The sequence below is a fragment of the Macaca nemestrina genome, chromosome 2 (assembly GCF_043159975.1).
Source record: "Macaca nemestrina isolate mMacNem1 chromosome 2, mMacNem.hap1, whole genome shotgun sequence".
Classification (NCBI taxonomy): Eukaryota; Metazoa; Chordata; class Mammalia; order Primates; family Cercopithecidae; genus Macaca; species Macaca nemestrina.
Window position 1 is genome coordinate 159,981,882 of NC_092126.1, and position 21,361 is coordinate 160,003,242.

A 21,361-nucleotide genomic window follows, 5' to 3' on the forward strand; every position below is an offset into this window, starting at 1 on the left:
TGAAACCCTGTCTGTACTAAAGATACAAAAAAAAAAAAAAAATTAGACGGGCGTGGTGGCGGGCGCCTGTAGTTCCAGCTACACGGGAGGCTGAGGCAGGAGAATGGTGTGAACCCGGGAGGCGGAGCTTGCAGTGAGCAGAGATCGCACCCCTGCACTCCAGCCTGGGCGACAGAGCGAGACTCCGTCTCAAAACAAAAACAAAAACAAACAAACAAAAAAAACCCAAAATACAAGTAGGCCTGCGGAGAGTTCTCCAAACTGAGAATTTTAGTACAGCTTCCCTACAGCAGGTTCACTAAGAAATCCACAAACATCATGTGGTAGCCTAGCAGGTACTCCTTATCTGCAGGAAAGATACCCATGCCCTGGAGTGTTGTATGTTTCCAGACACTCAGAACACTTGTAACTGTTTCTTGATGTTTCTGGTATGGAATAACCTCCAAAATATATTAGTGAAATAAAGCAAGGTGTAGAAGAGTGTGTATAATATGTTATTATTTGTATTTAAGAGAAAGTGGGTATAAAAAATATGCATGTATTTTCAAAACATATCTCTAGAAGATGTTGATTACATGGCTGATTCTGGAAGGGAAGAGAAGTTGGTGCTGGGTACCTAGGAGCTGGGTACCTAGAAGCAGGTGTGGGTGAAAGACATTTCACTGTATACTTTTGTATCTTTTCAGTTGAAGAGGCAAGGGAAAACTCCTTTGCGCTCTGAAGGTTCACCAAACACCAAATGACAAAAGGTGGATTAATAGTAGAAAAGGCACAAAAATTTATTTCATCATAGTTTTCCATGACATGGGAGCCTTCAGAATGAAGACCCAAAGATACAAAGGAAACTGTTCATTTTTATGCTTAGGTTCAACAAACTGTGGACAACTGTGTAAAAATATGATTGGACAAAAAGGGTATATAATCTAATGCTAACAGACTGAGTAGGGAAACTCAGCGAGGCCTTTCTGTTTGTATTCCTCCTCTCTGTGCAGCATTCCTTCCTTCTGATGGGGCAAGACTCTCTCTGGAATGGGGCTCTTATGACCTACAATCAAACAAGGTGGTCAGATAATTTCTTTATGGCCAGTTTTTACACAGAAAGGCCATAGGGAGAAGTTAGAGTAATACTTTTAGGTTTCATGGCTGGCGTTAAGGAAAAGGGGTTCTGGTTTCTATAACCTGCCTTGGGGAAGAGGGATTCTAGTGTTCTTGGAGTAGAATGAGTGGCCAGAGACAGGAGGGAAGGAGAAGGTTGGAGAGAAACTTTTGCTTCTGAAGCCTTCAGTTTGGGGTATTGTTTTCTGAGCCCCAATGCTATTTCTAATCATATAACTGTATTTGCTATTCAAACAGAAATACAAGTTAAATTAAAACAAACTCTTCCTAGGATGGTTAATCAAGCTCGAGGCTCAGATTGACCCTTGATAATTTACTCTTTGTCCTTATTTCTCATCCCTGGGGTCTTCTGTCTTCAGGTGTTCCACCCCTGATCAGTTGCTTGCCATAGACATATTGAAATATTCCCCTCCCTCTCTGAGCCTGATAGAAACTCTACACAGGGATGAAGCAGGATTTCTAAAATCTCTCTTGTGACTGATTGCCATATTGAGCCCCAGACTTTCTAGACCAGTGGTTCTCAGCCTTGAGCCTGCATCAGAGTCACCTGGAGGACTTGTCAATACACAAGTTGCTCAGCCTCACACCCAGAGTTTCTGATTCAGCAGGTCTGGGGTAGGACCCAATAATCTGCATATCTAACAAGTTCCCAGGTGATGCTAATTAGGGACCACACTTTGAGAACCACTGCTCTATTCTAAAATAGTTTCTCCTATGATGGACTGATGTGTAGTTTTTGTGTTCCAGTTGTGTCTTCATTTAGACATATAAAGAAATAAAAGGAGAGTTATGTTCCTTTCCATGGGCATGCTTTTTATAGTGCACCATTGCCCAGCTCTGTGTCCGGCCAGCAGTGCCCTTCAGGCTCGTTATGCCTCATAAGACAATATGCAGTTTACCACCAGCAGAGCTGACACATCAGAAACCTGGCATCCTCCTTCATCTCTACTTCCCAGAGCAGACATTCTTGTGGTCACTGCCGTCAACTCCCTGTAAAGACTTAATTGGTATTTTAGAGGAGGCACTAGAAGAGTCATGCTAATTACTGATTTCCCTTCCAATGTTTCTCTCCAGGGGTGCTCTTAGCATTTTAGTCAAGACAAAATGCTTTATAATGCTCTTTATAATGAGCATTATATTTAAGGTAGGACATTCAGCTCCCTTCCCTTGTTCTCAAGTCATTATGGCAGTCAATAATCCCACTGCACATCCCAGTGCTCCCTCAATCCTCCTAACCCTGAACTCCCGTGCAACCTGCCTGTACCACCTTTACCCACCTTGACCCCCACCTCCAGGATGGGTGATGAGGGCAACTCAGCTTTCCACTGAGAACCACCAAGACCTTTATTAAATTACCTGTCCAGTCTAAAACACTAAAAGCAATGGGAACAAAAGGCAAAATTGACAAATGGGATCTAATTAAACTAAAGAGCTTCTGCACAGCGAAAGAAACTACCATCAGAGTGAACAGGCAACCTACAGAATGGGAGAAAATTTTTGCAATCTACCCATCTGACAAAGGGCTAATATCCAGAATCTACAAAGAACTTAAACAAATTTACAAGAAAAAATCAAACAACCCCATCAAAAAGTGGACAAAGGATATGAACAGACACTTCTCAAAAGAAGACATTTATGCAGCCAACAGACACATGAAAAAATGCTCAGCATCACTGGCCATCAGAGAAATGGAAATCAAAACCACAATGAGATATCATCTCACACCAGTTAGAATGGCGATCATTAAAAAGTCAGGAAACGGCCAGGCATAGTGGCTCACGCCTGTAATCCCAGCACTTTGGGAGGCCGAGGCAGGCAGATCACGAGGTCAGGAGTTCGAGACCAGTCTGGTCAACCTAGTGAAATCCTGTCTCTACTAAAAATACACAAAAAATTAGCCGGGTGTGGTGGCGGGCGCCTGTAATCCCAGCTACTCAGGAGGCTGAAGCAGGAGAATCGCGTGAACCTGGGAGGCGGAGGTTGCAGTGAGCCAAGATTGTGTCACTGCACTCCAGCCTGGGTGACAGAATGAGACTCCATCTCAAAAAACAAACAAACAAACAAAAAAGTCAGGAAACAACAGGTGCTGGAGAGGATGTGGAGAAATAGGAACACTTTTAAACTGTTGGTGGGACTGTAAACTGCTTCAACCATTGTGGAAGACTCCTCAAGGATCTAGAACTAGAAATATCATTTGATCCAGCCATCCCATTACTGGGTATGTATCCAAAGGATTATAAGTCATGCTGCTATAAAGACACATGCACACGTGTGTTTATTGCAGCACTTTTCACAATAGCAAAGACTTGGAACCAACCCAAATGTCCATCAGTGATAGACTGGATTAAGAAAATGTGGCACATATACACCATGGAATACTATGCAGCCATAAAAAGGGATGAGTTCGTTTCCTTTGTAGGGACATGGATGAAGCTGGAAACCATCATTCTGAGCAAACTATCGCAAGGACAGAAAACCAAACACCACATGTTCTCACTCACTGGTGGGAACTGAACAATGAGAACACTTGGACACAGGAAGGGGAACGTCACACACCGGGGCCTGTTGTGGGGTGGGGGGAGGGGGGAGGGGGGAGGGGATAGCATTAGGAGATATACCTAATGTAAATGACGAGTTAATGGGTGTAGCACACCAACATGGCACATGGATACATATGTAACAAACCTGCACATTGTGCACATGTACCCTAGAACTTACAGATAATTTTTAAAAAACTATTAAAAAAATTACCTGTCCAGACCTTTGCTTTAGATCCCTGCAAAAATCCCAAGTCATATTTTATTATTTTCCTTTTTATCGAATGTTGATATTTAAAAGTTACCAAACTCTGAGTCTGGGTGCAGTAGCTCATGCCTGTAATCTCAGTACTTTGGGAGGCTGAGGCATGTGGATCACTTGAGGTCGGGAGTTCAAGACCAGCCTAGCCAACATGGTGAAACTCCATCTCTACTAAAAATACAAAAATTAGCAGGACATGGTGGCATGCACCTATAGTCCCAACTACTTGGGAGGCTGAGGCACAAGAATCACTTGAACACGGGAGGCAGATGTTGCAGCCAGCTGAGATCGCGCCACTGCAGACCCCAGCCTGGGCAACAGAGCAAGACCCTGTCTCCAAAAAACAACAAACAAACAGGAAACAGTAATGAAACGCCGAATGTTTCCTTTTGAAAACCCTGTTGGTAGAATTGTCCATTGTGTTGTTCAGTCCTCTCTCTGGAGAGAGACCTTTTGGAGATTAGCACTGGAGGGCCCTGTTACCTGATGAAGTGGCTTCGTGTCCTCATCCGACAAGGAGAATTGTGTGACCTGTCCTGTTACCTTTTTTGCCACGAGTTTCAGGGAACTTGGGGATAGATGTAATGCTTGATAGGGTTGCAAAATAGCTTAGAAAATCATTTTGCCTATATTATCAGTTTTTGTATAGTTTTAATTTTTAAATAATTAACAGCTCTATATTTTGTTTTCTTGTGAGTGGCTTCTAATTATTTGAGAAGCAGGAGAGTATTAAGTGTCTGTGGTGCAGGTGAGTTGTGAAATAATAGCCAGATGTGGCCTAATCAGCTGGGCAAAAGAATGGAAATGACAGATCACCCAAGGCCTCCCGTGTACATGGGGCAGGGTAGTGAACTGAGGATAGGAAGAGCAGCAGGTTTCGAGGCTCCTCTGGCTGGTAGAAAGTGGAAGGGGGCTGGTGAGAATGAAGGGCCAGGTGTGCTCACTGGAGGTGGGGTCGAGGTTAGGGAACTAAGAAGCGAGAGGTATCCCTAAACCCTCACCAGAGATGGATATCTATTGAGGAGGTGGCAGCAGATGTCCTGAGCTTGACTTTTCTCTTCAAGGTCAAGAGAAGTCCTGCTGGGATTGCCTGGCTTAGCTTATGAGACATGGAAACCATTCCTTATAGAAACACCTGTTCTGCTTTAGCTATCATTTGGTCCTGTGGCCAAACAGATTACAGGGAGCAACTGGGTGCGGACAAGGCTGGCACTCTTGAAATGAACTTTCTGCTGACACGTCCTGTCCAGGTAGAAAAGAGCACCTGGGTATGGGACTGTAATGGGGTAGGAATTCCACCTCATCCTGCCCCTTCTTTGAGAGCCCAGTCTCTCCCATTTCCTTTTCAAAGTGTCCCTCAAAGTGTCAGGGGAAGCCACCACCCTAAACTCAGGGTTTCCACCCTCTCTGTTTCCTTTGTGATTTATTAAGGGATTATGTAAGGACTTTTTCAGTCTGGAAGTCCCCTGCTGAAATGCTGTCTTAGTCTGTGCTGCTATGACAAAATACCTGAGGCTGGGTGATCTACAAATAGTAGAATTTTTTCCTCACAGTTCTGGAAAATGGAAGTCCAAGATCAAGATGCCAGCAGATTTGGTGTCTTGTGAGGGCTGTTTTCTGCTTCCAAGATGGTGCCAAGTTGCTTTGTCCTCACTTGGCAGAAGGCAGAAGAGCAAAAAAGGGCCAGCCAGTTCGCTCCAGCCCCTTTATAAGGTTGCTGATCGTATTCTCAGGGGCTCTGTCCTCCTGACTTAATCACACCCAAAGGTCCTACCTCCTAATACTGTTGCTTCAGGGATTAAGATTCAACTTCAATTTTGGGAGGGAACAGAAAACATTCAAAAACAGCAAATGCCGTTGTGACGGCTTGATTTCCTTTGGATTTTCAAACTGTCTTTTTCACATTAACACACCATCCGGAAGGGTAGCTTATAAAGGGCCCTGAAATAAGTTATTTGTCCCTCTGAGGAAATGGAATTGCTACTTATTGTAGGTATTTGTTTCCCTCTTAAAAAGTGAGATTTGCCTTCAGAGGAAAACAAAAGTTTCTGAAGGGAAGAGAAGGGGGAACTTCAGGAGCCTGGGCCAGGCTGAGTGGGGGGGCACCGTGTTCTGCCTTGGTGTGGGTGCTGGGGAAACAAAGCATATCGGCCCAGCCCTGGGACAGTGAAGGTAAGAGAGACGCTCCTCTAGAAGCACATCCTCTCCCAGGGTGTCGGTGTTTTTTTTTCCGGCCCTGTCAGCCCTTTCTTCCCCTGGCCATGTCACTAAAGCCAGATCTCTGATAGCCAGGAACCAGCTCCCTCCAGAACTCCCCACCAGCCACCTGCCTGCACTGCCTTTCACCTGCAGGAAGGCAGCTCCCATGGCCTTCCTCCCTCACCCCTGCCAGGGCCTCTCCCTAGACCCTGCAGCCTACCCGGAGTACCACCCTCATGGTTCCACATCTGTCCTCTGTGGGGGAAGAAAGCACCTCGTTCTGGTTCTCCTTGTAACTCTTGTTCCTGAACTCTAAATGTATAACCCCCCACACGGTAATAAAAGCCACCCATCGTCACTGTTGGGACGCTTCCCTGTTTCTACATAGCCTGTCCCAGAGTGATGTACTCCTCCCAGCCGCTCCCACATCCCTTGTGCGTGTCTGTCTCTGATTTGGCTTTCCTTTCCTCCTTCCCACCCACCCAGGTGGCTCCCGAATCAGCTGCCTCTGCTGCAGTTCAGAGCAACTTCAGGAGCTTCCCAGCTGAGAGCTTCAGGACGCCTTTCCTGTCCCCCTGGCCCAGTTGCCACAACAAACAACAGAGAAGACGGTGGTGAGTGAGCAGAGTTTACATTATGCTGTTGACCATTCCTCCTCAGTCCCCCCTGGGGAGGCTGCAGAGAGGGGAGCTGTGTGTCTTTCTAGGTGCCCAGAAGAGACTGCTGCCCCCAAGGTGAGATGGCACCTGGCCAGCTGCCCAGGCAGGTAGGAGTGAAGGCAGCGTGCTGCAGCATTGTCTGTTGATCTTGGCTTAGCTGGTCAGAATTCTTGAACTGGCGAAGGTGGTGGGAATCATCATTGGAACTAGGCAGGAAACAAGAATAAGGGCCTATGGGATGCCATGGCTGCTGCTAGAAACTGTTCACACTGTGCACTGTGGTACTCCATCCTTCCAAGCTGGCTGAAAACTTTCTCCTCCTGCTGCTCCAGGAGGCTGCTCTGACTAGCTCTGGTTGTGATTTCTCCTTTGACTCCATGGTTCCTTGGCAAGCAGGCATTGTTGGGGATGGAACACAGGTGGAACTTTGTGTTACCTGGACTCATAACCGTAGCTAGTTCTGTGGGACCGAGCAGCTTCCAGAGCACTGCCCACAACCTGGTCACCTGCACTCTGGTGAGAAATCCCGTGTGATAATAGGTGTAGAGTGAGCCTGTTTAACAAAGACAGTGCCTTCTTTGGGCAGCTATACAATAGAAAATATTTTAAATAATATTCCAAAAGTGTGGGTGATCATTTGGGATTTCATATGTGTACTTTGGGGTTTGGGGGTTTCCATTGCTTTCTGCAGCTCTAGCAGTGAGGAAGGTGGTTTCCTGCTGCTACCCTTGACCCCCTCCTTAGGGTCTAACTACTACAGTACTTCAGGGGTCCTCAGCTAACATCAGCCTGGGGTGAGGGTGTCTGTTAACTCTCAGTGCAGAGGAGGCTGGCAGGGTGAAAACCAATACCAGTGAAGCAAAGAAAGTGAGAAGGTTGGTGGGTGGTGGAAGTGGGGAGGCGTGAATTAATAACAGGAAGTGTGGCCTGTGATTTCAAAAAAATAATACTGATTATTTCCCCTATGGTGCTAAACCTGCTTTGAACTATGACCCCATCACTGACTTGAGAGAACAGCTTCTTAGACTACTTTGAAAGGCATATTGAAGTATGTAGGGCCTGCTCTTTTGTTAAGGAAATAAATCCCATAACATCAAAGGAATTTTTAAAAAAGTGACTATGAGGTTGGACTCTAAAATGGCTGATAAAGGGAAAAGCAGTGTCCTACTACTGCCTGAAAGAAAACACAGCACATATGGCTGAGATGGGGCTTTATTTTAGGATTTGTGGGAGGCTGGACCAAAGTGAACACTGAACATATGAGCAAGGCATCCTTTAAAAGAAAGCCTTAAGGCTTTTCACACTGTGAAGCACCATAGGTAGGAGATCAAAGGATGCAAAAAATAATGCAAGTCCCTTTATTTTAAAGGCACATCTGCCTGGCCAGAAGTCAGGATGAAAGTTGTGCCTCTGGTACTGGTGAGTGGTCTATGCCAGAAGCCCTCTTCGTTTAGTCACCTACTTTATGCTGTGACAAGGACGTTTGCAATGAGGAAAAGAAGTAAATAAAAATGAGATAAAACTTCAGTTTTAAAGCCTAGGGGCTCATGACACCATAGGACTCACCCAGTATTCCTTTCTTTGCATCATTGGGGCCATTTGAGCAAAGCTCTCGAGACACATCTGGTCAGTGCAAAGGCAGTCGAGAACTCATGCCCTTCTCTGTGAGTCCCTTAAAGTCTAAGCCAATGGGACACTCATAGGTAATACAGGACTCCTTAGCAAGATGCAAACATTTTAAAAAATTTACTAATAATAGTTGTACGTATTCATGGAGTACATAGTGATGTTTTGATACAATTAATATATGGTGATCAGATCCAGGCAATTAGCATATCCATCTTTGCAAACATTTATCATTTCATTATGTTTGAAACATTCAATATCCTCCTTCTACCTATTTGAAACTATGTATTATTGTTAACTATAGTCGTCCTACTATGGTATAGAACAGTAGAACTTATTCTTTTATCTAGCTGTAATTTTATATCCTTTAGCAAATCTCTCCCTATCTCTCCCTTCCTGCTACCCTTCCCAGCCTCTAGTATCCTCTGTTCTACTATTTTACTTCTTAGAGATCAACATTTTTTAGCTTTCACATATGAATGAGAACACACCATGTCTAACTTTCTGTTCCTGGCTTATCTCACTTAATATAATGTCCTCCAGTTCTATCCGTGTTGCCGCAAATGGCAGGATTCATTCTTTTTTATGGTTAAATAGTATTCCATTGTGTATCTATACCACATTTTATTTATCCATTCATCTTCTGTTGGATACCTACATTGATCCCATATCTTGGCTATATGTAAATAGTGCTGCGGTAGACATGGGGATACAGACATCTCTTTGATATGATTTCCTTTTTTCCTTTGGATAAATTCCCAATAGTAGAATTGCTGGATCATATGGTTGTTCTATTTTTAGTTTTGGAAGAACCTCTATACTGGTTTCCATAGTTGCTATACTAGTTTACATTCCCACCAAGAGTATATGAGATTCCTTTTCTCCTCATCCTTGCCAGCATTTGTTGTTTGTCTTTTTGAAAATAGCCATTCTAACTGGGATAAGCTGATACCTCATTGTGGTTTTGATTTGTATTTCCCTGACGATTAGTGATGTTGGGCATTTTTCCATATATTTGTTGGCAATTTATATTTCTTCTTTTAAGAAATGTCTGTTCATATAATTTGATCATTTTCTAATCAGATTGTTTTTCTGCTGTTGAATTGAATTCCTTGCATATTCTGGATATTAATTCCCTGTCAGGTGAGTAGTTTGCAAATATTTTCTCCCATCCTGTAGGTTTTTTCACTATTTGTTTTCTTTGCTTGCTTTGCCATGCAGAAACATTTTCATTTGCTATCATACTATTTGTCTATTTTTGCTTTTGTTCCCTGTGCTTTTGAGGTCTTATTCATAAAATATTTTCCCAGACCAGTGTTCTGAGGCATTTTCCTTATGTTATCTTCTAGTAATTTTATCATTTCAGGTCTTACATTTAGGTCTTTGATCCATTTTGAATTGATTTTTGTATAGGACGAGAGGTGGGGGGTCTAGTTTTGTTCTTCTGCCTGTGGATATGCAGTTTTCCCAGCACCATCTATTCAAGAGAGTATCCTTTTCACAAAGAATATTCCTGGTACCTTTGTCAAAAATCAATTGGCTGTACCTATGTGGATTAATTTCTGGGTTCTCTATTTGTTCTGTTGGTCTATGTGTCTGTCTTTATGCTAATACCATGCTGTTTGGGTTACTAGAGCTTTATAGTATATTTTGAGGTCTGGTAGTGTGATACCCCCAGCTGTGTCATTTTTGGTCAGGACTGCTTTGGGTATTTAGGGCCTTTCATTGTTCCATATAAAATTTAGGAATTTTTTTTCTTTTTCTGTGAAGAATTTCATTGGTATTCTGATAGGAATTGCATCCAATCTGTAGATTGCTTTGGATAGTATTGTCGTTTTAACAATATTAATTCTTCTGATCCATGGGCATAGGATGCCTTTCCACTTGTTTGTATCCTCTTCAGTCTCTTTCATCAGTGTTTTGTAGTTTTCCTTGTAGAGGTCTTTCACCTCCTTGGTTAAATTTATTCTTATTTGTTAGTAGCTATTGTAAATGGGATTGCCTTCTTGATTTCTTTTCAGCTAGTTTGTTGCTTGTGTGTAGAAATGCTACTCATTTTTGTATATTAATTTTATATCCTGTAACTTTACTAAATTTGTTTATCGGTTCTAAGTTTTTTGGTAGAGTCTTTATATATATATATATGGTGGTTATCATCTTTTCATTTCCAGATGTAAGAATCCCTTGAGCATTTCTTGTAGGGTCAGTTTAGTGGTGATGAATTCCTTTACTTTTTGCTTGTCTGTGAAATATTTTATTTCTTCTTCATTTGTGAAGGTTAGCTTTGCTGGGTATAATATTCGTAGCTGACAGAGTTTTTCCCTTCTTTCTTTCAATACTTTAAATTCTATTCTTTCCTGGCCTGTAAGATTCCTTTTGAGAAATCTCCTGTTAGTCTAATAGAGATTCCCTTCTATGTAACTTAGTGCTTTTCTCTTGATGCTTTTAAAATTCTGTCTTTGTCTCTGACTTTTGACAATTTGATTATAATGTGCCTTAGTGAGGACCTGTTTGGATTTAATCTATTTGGGGTTCTTTGAGCTTTCTAGACCTGAATGTCCATCTCTCTCTTAAGACTTAGGAAGTTTTCTGCTAATTTTTATTTCATTCGTTGATTTCCTTTTAGTTCTTTTTTTTTTTTTTTTTTTTTTTTTTGAGACGGAGTCTCGCTCTGTCGCCCAGGCTGGAGTGCAGTGGCGCGATCTCGGCTCACTGCAAGCTCCGCCTCCTGGGTTTACGCCATTCTCCTGCCTCAGCCTCCTGAGTAGCTGGGACTACAGGCGCCCGCCACCGCGCCCGGCTAATTTTTTGTATTTTTAGTAGAGACGGGGTTTCACCGTGGTCTCGATCTCCTGACCTTGTGATCCGCCCGCCTCGGCCTCCCAAAGTGCTAGGATTACAGGCGTGAGCCACCGCGCCCGGCCTCCTTTTAGTTCTTTTTAAATGATATCCATCTCTTTGTTGAATTTCTCATTCAAATCTTGAATTGTTTTCCTGATTTCATCAGATTATCTCACTGATTTTCCTTAAGATTATTATTTTGAATTGTTTTTCTGGTATTTCATATATTTCCTTATGATTGGAGTCTGTTACTGGAGAATTACTGTTTTTCTTGGGAGGTAACATGTTTTCTGGTTTTTTCATGGTTGTGTTTCTATATTGATTTCTATGCATCTGGTGGAAAAGTTGCCTCTTCCAATTTTATGAAGTAGGCTTTGTAGAGAAAGACTTATTTATATGAATGTGTCTTGTGATGTCGGTTCAGTGGGGTGCATTTGCCTGGGTTCTAGGTTGATGCATTAGTATAGTCTCTGTGTAGTTTCTTCACCTGTGATCCACACTAGTGGTATTTGTGATTTCTCAGTGGCCTAGGTTGAAAGAGTTTGTGGTGACAGTGGTGTGGCTTTACCAGGCTGGGCTTGCTGGGTTTGCTGGGCTCTTTCTAAGGTTGGAGGATATAAATGTAAATGATGGATTGACCAAATTTGGGTCTAGCTTGCTGGGTTTGGGGTCCCAGGGCTGTTATTCTGGCCAGGAGCATGAGCATGCAGATGTTTGGCCAACCTAGTGTGTCTGTCAGGAGTGATCTGTGGGGCTGTTTATCAGACTCAGGACAGGATGCTGACAGAAGGCTACTTGGCTGAACTCAGGTCGTGTTTGCTGGGGACTACCTACAGGTCTGTTTCTCATGCTTGTGACACAGCCACATGGTTGCTTGGTTGGCTGGGGGGCATGTCTACTAGGGATGGTCCATGGGGCTGTTTCTTCATCTCAGGACATGGGCTTATAGCTGCTCAACCAGCCTGGTGATGTGTCTGCCAGGGGCAGCCCATGCAGCTGCTTTTTAGGCCCAGGATGCAGGCGCAAGGCTGCTCAACTGGTGTAGGGGCATGCCTGCCAGAGGTGGCCCACAGGGCTATATCTCAGGCTGGGACATGGACAGACAGCTGCTCAGCCAGCCTGGGAGAATATCTGCTGGGGATGGTCCACAGCGTTGTTTCTTAGGTTTGGGACACAGGTGCAAAGCTGCTCAGCTGGCATAAGGGCATGCCTGCCAGGGATGCCCTGTGGGTTTCTCAGGACTTTTTGGGGGGTTAGGGGTGGTACAGGGCCACTAGGCAGGCCAGGAACATGCCTGTAAGCGGGGGATACTATTATGGAGCTGTTTCTCAGGTCCTGAGTGTGGGTGCATAGCCACTTTGCTAGTGCAGGGGCATATCAACTGCTTGGAGGCTCAGGGGTCTCTCATATTTAGAGGAGGGCATGCAACCATTTGGCTGGCTCAAGGGTAGGTTTGCTCCAGTCAGAACTGACAGATTGGTCCTCTGGCTGGAGGTGCAATGGCAGGGGTTGGTTTCCGGGCTATGCAGGATCAGAGTCACAGCTGATCTTGGGCCCAATCTCCATGCAACTGAGGTTGTGGCATACAGCCACCCATGTGAGCTTGGTGTAAGGAAGATGGAGCTCCAGTGTTGGGAGGTGCCGTAGTTACCAGCCTCCAGAGCAGGATTCAATCCAGAGGTGGCTCAGGTCTCAAGATTGTGCCTTGCTGCAGCAGCTTGGTTCACAAGGGGTGGGAGAGATGGGAAGTGCATACCTTGTGCTCCTAATTCAGGGCAATGTGACTGTGTGAATTCCAGTGTGTCTCCAAACTGGCCCCAGGACTTGTGAGGACTGTGGGATTCTCCTGTTGTAAGGACTGTAGGTGTTTGCAATGCCGATGGGGACTGGTGGGGATCTTCTGCTTACCTTTTCCTTGCAACAAGAAGTCTCTCCTGACTCCAGACAGATCCAATCTTAGCAGGAAAGATAGAGCTGCAGAGGTTGGGTGGCTCCATGCTGCCCTCCTGGATTTCCAATCACCACAGGTGTGTCTCCATGCCCTGCTACATTCTAACACTCTCCCTACCAACATTTCTCCATAGATGTTTCAAAAGGGCAAGTAACCTGTAGTTTCCTCTATATGTATTTTCAGAGATGTCAGTGGAAGATCTTTTGTCTGAATTCCATGTCTTTTTTTTTTTTTTTTTTGAGACAGGGTGTTTCTTTGTTGCCCAGGTTGGAGTATAGTGGCACAATTATAACTCACTGCAGCCTCAACCTCTCAGGCTTAAACAATCCTCCTGCCTCAGCCTTCTGAGTAGCTGGGACTATAGGTGCACACCACCATATCCAGCTTTTAAATTCGTTGTAGAGATGGGGTCTTGCTGTGTTATCAGGGCTGGTCTCAAACTCCTGGGCTCAAGCAATCCTCCCACCCCAGCCTCTCAAAGTGCCGGAATTACGGGCGTGAGCCACCGAACCCAGGCTTATGAATTCCATGTTTTTAATGAAGATGATCATTCTGTTTTTGATATAATAACTTTGAACAATGAATTGTGATATATATCATATCAAATTATATTTACATGTGCTTCATTATTATTTTTCTTTTTTTAATGAAAGCACATGTATTTTAGAGAGCTCTATATTGCTTGATATATAACTTGTAGTTAAATAGGGGTTTGATCATGTTTCTTTAAAAGGTGGGCATTAGGACCTTGATCAATAGCGTAACCATCTCTTATGTTATTGTTTCTGTGAAAAATTCAGTCCCCTTCCCCAGAAAAGAATGTAACTCTCATCAATGTGGCTAACGTGACATGACATTCTACCAGGCATGACTTTCATTCATTCAACAGCCTCCTTGAATGATGAGTGAGGCAAAGTCCCTGCTCTCATGTAATTTTCATTCTAGTAGAACAGGAAGATAGTAACATCCAGTGGTGACTTTAAAGTACAGTAAGAGCCAGACTCAGCGGCTCACACCTGTAATCCCAGCACTTTGGGAGGCCAAGGTGGATGGATCACCTACAAGTGGAGGCAGAGGAGTGAGGGATGAATTCTGGGCCTGAGCACTTGGGTGGACAGTGGAGCCTTTTGCCTGGATGGGAAATGCTGTGAGAAGAGCACATTTGGCTGGAGAAAATGGAGAGGTCCTGTATGTCTTGTTAGATAAACCAGTCGAGAGCTGGAGTAGACAGTGAGATGTCAAATTCTGGAGATCAGTGGAGAGGGTGGGATAAGAAATGTCTGTGGAGATCACCAGCCTCTAGATGGTGTATAAAACCACACATCTGGATTTGATCACCTCAGGAGTGAGCATGTCAGTCATTTAGAGACCAGGAAAAGGAATTAGGAAGAAAAACGGGAGAGCATGGCATTCCAGAAACCAAGGGAAGAAAGTCTGTCAAGAAGCAGGGGTGGTGTTTGACTGTTAGTGCAGCCACGAGGTATTTAAACCCATTATCACACAAGGAATAATGCTCTCTTGGTGCTTTCCTGCTTTCATATGTGCTCGTGGGCCTCATCTTCCCCCATTAAACTGGAAACTCATTGAAGCCAGGGATGATTTCTTTCTTCTGTTTGCACTCAGAGCCACTCAAAGCTGTGCCTTAACTGCCTCACCCCAAAAGCTCTTCAGTGTGAGGTTGAGGCCTGAAGTGATGTTTCCTGAGGAAAATCTACTTTTGGAGTTGTGTATTGGGGGGTGTGGGGACAGTGATGACAAGGAAGGTCCAGGACTAGTCCTTTCCTAGGCAGAAGAGTCTACTGATGTCCCAGCTCTGAGTAGAAGGGTTGGGTGGCAGAGGAGAAGACAGATGGAAGGAGTAGGACAGATGCACAAACGTGTCAGATTCTTGACATCAGAAACTGTCAGCCCCACAAATGTGGTCATAGGACTTCAACCTGACAAAGCAGGGACACTGAGGGGTCATGATGGACTCTTTGCCTGCTGATTGATACAGCAGTAGGATTCTTTATCATACTCTGTAAAGTACACGTGACTCCCTGCTGCGGCTGAAGAAGGATGGAGGAGTCCCTCATGGCTTCCCTTAAAGATTTCTTACTCAGAACTACCAGTTTAGGTTCTTACAAAAGCTGGAGAATCCAGATAGTACCTGTGTCTGGGGAGTAATTCTATGGGCTGTGCTCTGGGACAGCAGTGGCCTCTTCTCTTGACCAGGTTTCATTTCTCTGTATTGATGGGGAGTACCCAGGCCTGAGGGTCTGGCCATTTTTGACTAGAGGCAGTATCTGTAGTGGAATAGCCTGAAGACACTGTCTCAGCCTATTTTATGCTGCTATAAAAGAATATCACAAACCAGGTAATTTGTGAAGAATAGAGACTTATTTCTTACAGTTCTGGAGGCTGGGAAGTTCAAGTTCAAGGGCTGTCTTCTTGCTGGGGCCTTCTTGCTGTGTCATCCCATGGTGTAAGGTAGAAGGACAAGAGAGAATAAGAGAGCAAGAGCGGGGTTGGACTTTTTTTTTTAATAACAAACCCACTCCTACAATGATGAACCCATTCCTGAAATAACATCAATCTATTAATGAGAACAAAGCCGTCATTACTAAATCAGCTCTTAAAGGTCCACCTCTCAAAACTGTTGCAGTGGGAGTCAAGTTTCCAAAACATGAATTTTGGGTGACACATTCAAACCACAGCAACCCCCTACAGGGTTGGACAAATTGGGAGTTAATCTATATAGGTAAAGGGATGGATTTTCTGGCAACCGGGAGATTGCAATGAGGTTTGGATCTTGTCCTGTCTCTTCCATAAACATAGTGAAAACAGATGACCCATAGTATCATAGGAAAGCATAAGAGTAGTTTCTGGTTGGGGCACTTGTGAACACTTTGACAAGATGGAAAGCCGTCTTGGGGGAGGCAGGACCAGCAGTGGAGCCCCTACAACACAAAGGAGACCCTGGATGTGGGATGAGGGTGGACCCCTAGCCCTGCAGAGTTTAAGCTGGTAGGAGGCCTGCAGACCACGGGTTCATCCTCTGGAGTTTTTCTTGGAACTTATTACTAAATGTTTCCAGATAATCCGTGATCATGGGGCCTGATAAAATTCATTCTTACTGCTAAAACTATGTTAAGATAAAAGTTGTTTTTATTCATTTGCTATCTATTAAAACCATCACAGACTAATTATTTTTCAAAAGAAAGAAAACTATGCTACAGTTCTGCAAGTAACTTATGACCAGATGTTGAGGTCTTGGGATACCCTGCCCTGCTTAAAAAATATTGTAAGAGATCTTTAGACGGTAAAATCTAAAAATAAAACCCAAAATATAAAAAAAGATGAATAATAGCAAAGCATGATAGTTCAAGAGTTTTGTTGACTTATTTATTTTTTATTTATTTTTAAAAGAATCATAAGTTATAATTTAATACCAGTTGCTGAGACTTAGATATACCCAATTTTGTAGTGGGGAGGGAGGGTAATTATAGAAAGCAAGAGAGAAAACTTTGAAAATCACTGGTAGCTCAGCCGGGCGTGGTGGCTCACGCCTGTAATCCCAGGACTTTGGGAGGCCGAGGTGGGTGGATCACTTGAGTTCGGGAGTTCAAGACCAGCCTGGTTGGTTGACATGGTGAAACCCTGTCCCTACTAAAAATACAAAAAAAAAGAATAGCCAGGTGTGGTGGTGCAGACTTGTAATCCCTGTTACTTGGGGAACTGAGACAAGAGAATCGCCTGAACCCAGGAGGCAGAGGTTGCAGTGAGCCGAGATTGCACTACTACACTCCAACCTGGGCAACAGAGTGAGACTTCGTCAGAAAGAAAAGAACGAGAGAGGGAGGGAGGGAGGGAGGGAGGCAGGCAGGCAGGCAGGCAGGCAGGCAGGCAGGCAGGAAGGAAGGAGGGAAATCGCTGGTAGCTTAGCTGAATAGTCAGTGGGTATCTGCAAGCTAGACTTTATCATGCACACAAATCCTCGATCTGAAAATGAGCGGCAGTGGAAGTAGTAGTGGTGGTAGGAGGCGGGAGTGAAGATCATGTCCCATTAGTTTAGGGTATCTGAAAAAGACATGGAGCCACTGACTACTTCTGAATCTACCAGTTTTCCACTCAGCTGTCTGAGGTGAGTAGAAATTGTATTAGGCATTTCCATAACCTTATCCTTAACTGTGTTCCCTCCTTTTCTTAGTGCCTGAGGCAGTATCTGTGCTTCCCTGCTCCTATTCATACAACCATGTTCCCGGATCCTGGCTTGATGTGGGTTAGTTAGCTGTTCTAGGCCAGATTTCTCAGATTTCTGTTCTTACCTCTTCTGCCCAACTACAACAGCTGGTGGTTGTAGTAGCTGGCCTTCGCCTGAGCCACACCCTCAGGTCATGCATCCCCACCTTTTACAGGCAGGGTGGTTAGCGTGAGAGTCCTGCTCTGTGCTCTCAGTGAAGGATGAGGGGAGAGGAGAACAGCACCTTAGGATGATGGTAGAACTTTCAGTTCTCTTGACAACAAATTAAATGAAGGCATACGCTCTCCGTGAGTTTTATGCAGTACAGACCTGGTGTCTGATGCTACAGTTAAGAGACTAGATTTAGAAGGATGGTGGTGCACCAGGTTTGGTGGGAGGAATGAATGGGATGTAAGGAGAGATGATGGTCTGTGCATCTCAGACAAAAGGATTTAAAAAGGGGAGTCTTCAAATTCAAAAGAATGCCCCCCTGGAAAAAAAAAAAAAGGAGCCTCAGAAATATCTCAAATGCACAGAAATTTGAATTAGAATCCAGAAGATGAAAATCAACATGAATAATACGAAAATAAATAAGGAAACATTCTTTACTTAAAAATTTTAAAAAGTCAGCTAAATGTTGGCAGGATGTGAAGGGGTAGATGACATTTTAAGATAAAGACTATGGGAAAGGAGTTTATTTTGCCACTATCTTTCCTATAGACTTTTGCTAATAACTGTGAAGGGTCTTAGATTTCACATACTTTCAAGTGAAGGAGTTAACCTGCCACAGTTTCATACATGCTGGCAGAAGATGAGACTTATAGGTTAGAGATAAGGGACTTTGTGATTCACAACAATAACAGTAATCAGAATATCAGCATTTTCCTGTACTGGTTCTTTGAGCTCCAGCCTCCACAGGTTGACACCAAGAGGGCCAGGTGATACCTGCACACCCAGTGGAGAGAAGTCCTGAGCCTAGGGAACTTGAGATTCTGTAATGAACAGTAAGTGTGCCTGCACTTTGCTCCATCCTGAGGGAAACTCTCTCTCTCTTTGAAGGCTATTTGCTATGCAGATCTTCTTGAAAAGATACTCAGGAACAAAGGCAGTCAGTACCTCTGCTTGCAAGATGTGCAAAACTGTGAGAGACATGAAGAATGGTCTCCCAACTGCTGCATCAATAAAAAGGTAGAGGAAGCTAACGTTTATTGCATCCTTGCCGTGCACCAAGCACTGACCAGGAGACTTCTCATTTCTTGCCTCATCAGAGTTCCAAAGCAGTCTTGCCCAGCAGTGGTGCTGTTGTTGTTTGATCGATAAGGAAGCTGGTGAGTCAGGGAACTGGAATATCTAGGTGGAGGACTTGTGTATGTATTATGTACTTCTTATATGCTAAGCATTGTGCTAAGAAGTAGCTAAAACTTAATTAGGTGCTTATCAGGTGCCAAGCACAGTTCTAAGAGCTCTCCATGAATTGATTGATTTAATTCACCACAACTAAGATTATCAGGCGCTGCTGAGGAAACCGAGGCACAGTGGGTGATGGAACTGAGATTCAAATCTGCACATTTAACCACTGTGTGGCTGTGAGTTGTGGGTTTTTGTTTTTGTTTTGGGTTTTTTTGTTTTTTTTTTTTGAGAGAGGGTCTGGCTCTGATGCTCAGGCTGGAGTGCAGAGGTGCCATCTCGGCTCACTGCAACCTCTGCCTTCTGGACTCAAGCAGTCCTCCTTCCTCAGCCTCCTGAGTAGCTGGGACCATAGGCATGTGCCACCATACCCAGCTAATTTTTGTGTTTTTTGTAGAGTTGGGTTTTGCTGTGTTGCCCAGACTGGTCTCGACCTCCTGGGCTCAAGTGATCCACTTGCCTTGGCCTCCCAAAGTGCTAGGATTACAGGCACCCTGTGGTTGTGTTCTTTCTTCATTCCTCAGAGTCATAGCAAGAGGGTCATAGTGAAACTAATGTGTGCCCCGAGGAAGTGGATGTATTTGAAAACTGCCAAGTAGAAACAGTTGAAGTGGGATTGAGTGTGTTTAATCTGCAGAAGAATAAAGGATAAGTTATGCCTGTCTTCAAACATTTGTAGGTGTGTCTTATAGACGAGGAGAGTTCACTCTGTGTGACTGTAGGAGGCAGAATTGGGTCTATTTAGGGGGAGGCATATCATGGCTCAGCAAAAATCATTTCTTGAATAATACAGTGCCCCCTGACATCATATGGGAATGGGCTACCTGTGAGGGTGGCAACTCAGTGGTTACCTTTCAGAGATGTGCTGTCTGGGCTCTGTCAAGGTCCCCACAATAAGCCCCTCTGCTACAGGAGCTGGGCAATGGAAAAGGACGGCCCTAATGAGGTTCTCTAGACCATTCCTAAGAGAGCTGACCCTGCTAACAGTGACCTGAACTCTTTCCCCTGCCATGCCTCCCTGTCCCTTCTTGGAGCCTCAGGCCTCAGATCTGTTGGACATGCACAGAGATGGTTTCTGCATGTGTGAGGAGGGTGTCTTACCTCTTGGGAATCCAGGACCACCCTAAGGATCTGGAGGAGTTAGTGCTGCAGCTCCTCGCACTCTCAGGCCTGCTCTGTCTCACAAGGGGATCCACTAGGATCTGGACTAAGTCCTGCCTCAAACCCTGCTGGGTTTGGTTCCTTACCTGCTATCAGCCTGTAATCACAGCCCCATGGCTCAGCTATACCCTGGCAAATCTCGTCGCACACATCAGGTCCACTGTTGCCCAGTTTGGGACAGAATGAGATTCCTCTGCTGGGTAGGAGGTGGAATGAGCAGATCTCCATGGTCTTAACTGTATCTGTGGTTCTGTGATTCACTCTTTCCTTGTCAAAAAGCCCAAGCTTTAAAAAGCAAGTGGGAACAGGTGGTTGGGCCAGTGCTGCTCTGTGATGACCTGGCTGTGGCACCCTGGCAACTCCCCTGGTGTAGCTGTAGGCCTGGGCTGAGCAGATCTGATCCAGATGCAGGCCCAGAGAGGAACCCTGGGCAGGTAGGGAAAGGAATTTGGGGAGATGGTGAGAAATAGGAGTGGTGGCAACTGGCTTCACGGTATATGTTCCACTCTGCTAGAAACGGCCTCTGCTGGGGCCTGAAGACTCCCCAGAAGTAGTCTTAATTAGTGTGTGGACATCTTTAAAAGAATCTAATTTTCATCAAAGGGTTTCAAAGAGTGATGCTTAGCCCAGTGTAAAGGGCATAGTCAAGATCTGATCCTGAAATAATGTCTCTGCTATCCTAGATGTCAGGAGAAACTAAAAATATCCTCATCAGTCTGAGGAATTCTTGGTTTATTGAACCCATCTCTTTTCCCTCTGAGCATCCTTCCAGAAAGTGAGAGAGTGAGGAAGTGAGCCAAGAAGCTTTAATTACTCAATCTGCTGACATTATTTTATCTACGCCACTGATATTAAATCTGCAAAGCATTCCACTTAAATCTCGGTGCTAAGAGCAGCTCCTACAAACTTGGGCCTTTGTCCTTCTGCTGGCTGTGGCCCATGCTCTGTTTCCCACCCTACCTCACCCTCCCTCAGACTTCTTAAATTCCGAAGCTCTGTGTGGCACTGGAAATGATCTGTCTGTGGAATGTCCATACTTCAGGAAAGTCCCCGATCTGTGTGTGTTTATTCCCCAATTCTGCTCCCCACAACTCAGCCTGGCTGTTTGTGGTTGAATTCTGGCACGTGCCCATCATTCTGGAAACCTGGATTTGGCAGGGATATTGTACCATGTTTCTATTATTGGCATCTTTGGAGAAGGAAGAGAAAGTCTGTCTAGTTTTTTCCCTCTCTTTTACATACAAATGAAAATTTATTTCTTATGTTATTAACTTTTCTGGTCAACCAGTCAGATACATCTTCGATTTCAGGTTGCTTCCCTGGAGTGTGGAAGTTTTCTCCTGGTTTAATGTTGACTCTGTTGTCTAATAGCTGGTTCAT

General features: G+C 44.3%; 1 protein-coding gene across 3 annotated transcripts in view; it reads left to right on the forward strand.

Annotated features, from left to right (window-relative positions):
* Nucleotides 1-21,361, forward strand: part of LOC105470265 (myosin light chain kinase) — a 272,694-nt gene that overhangs the window by 46,425 nt on the left and 204,908 nt on the right. For all 3 annotated transcript variants that reach the window (XM_071092340.1, XM_011722063.2, XM_011722065.3), the window contains exon 2: nucleotides 6,601-6,728. The gene's annotated coding sequence lies outside the window, so the exon portion shown is untranslated. The remainder of the gene's footprint in view (nucleotides 1-6,600; nucleotides 6,729-21,361) is intronic.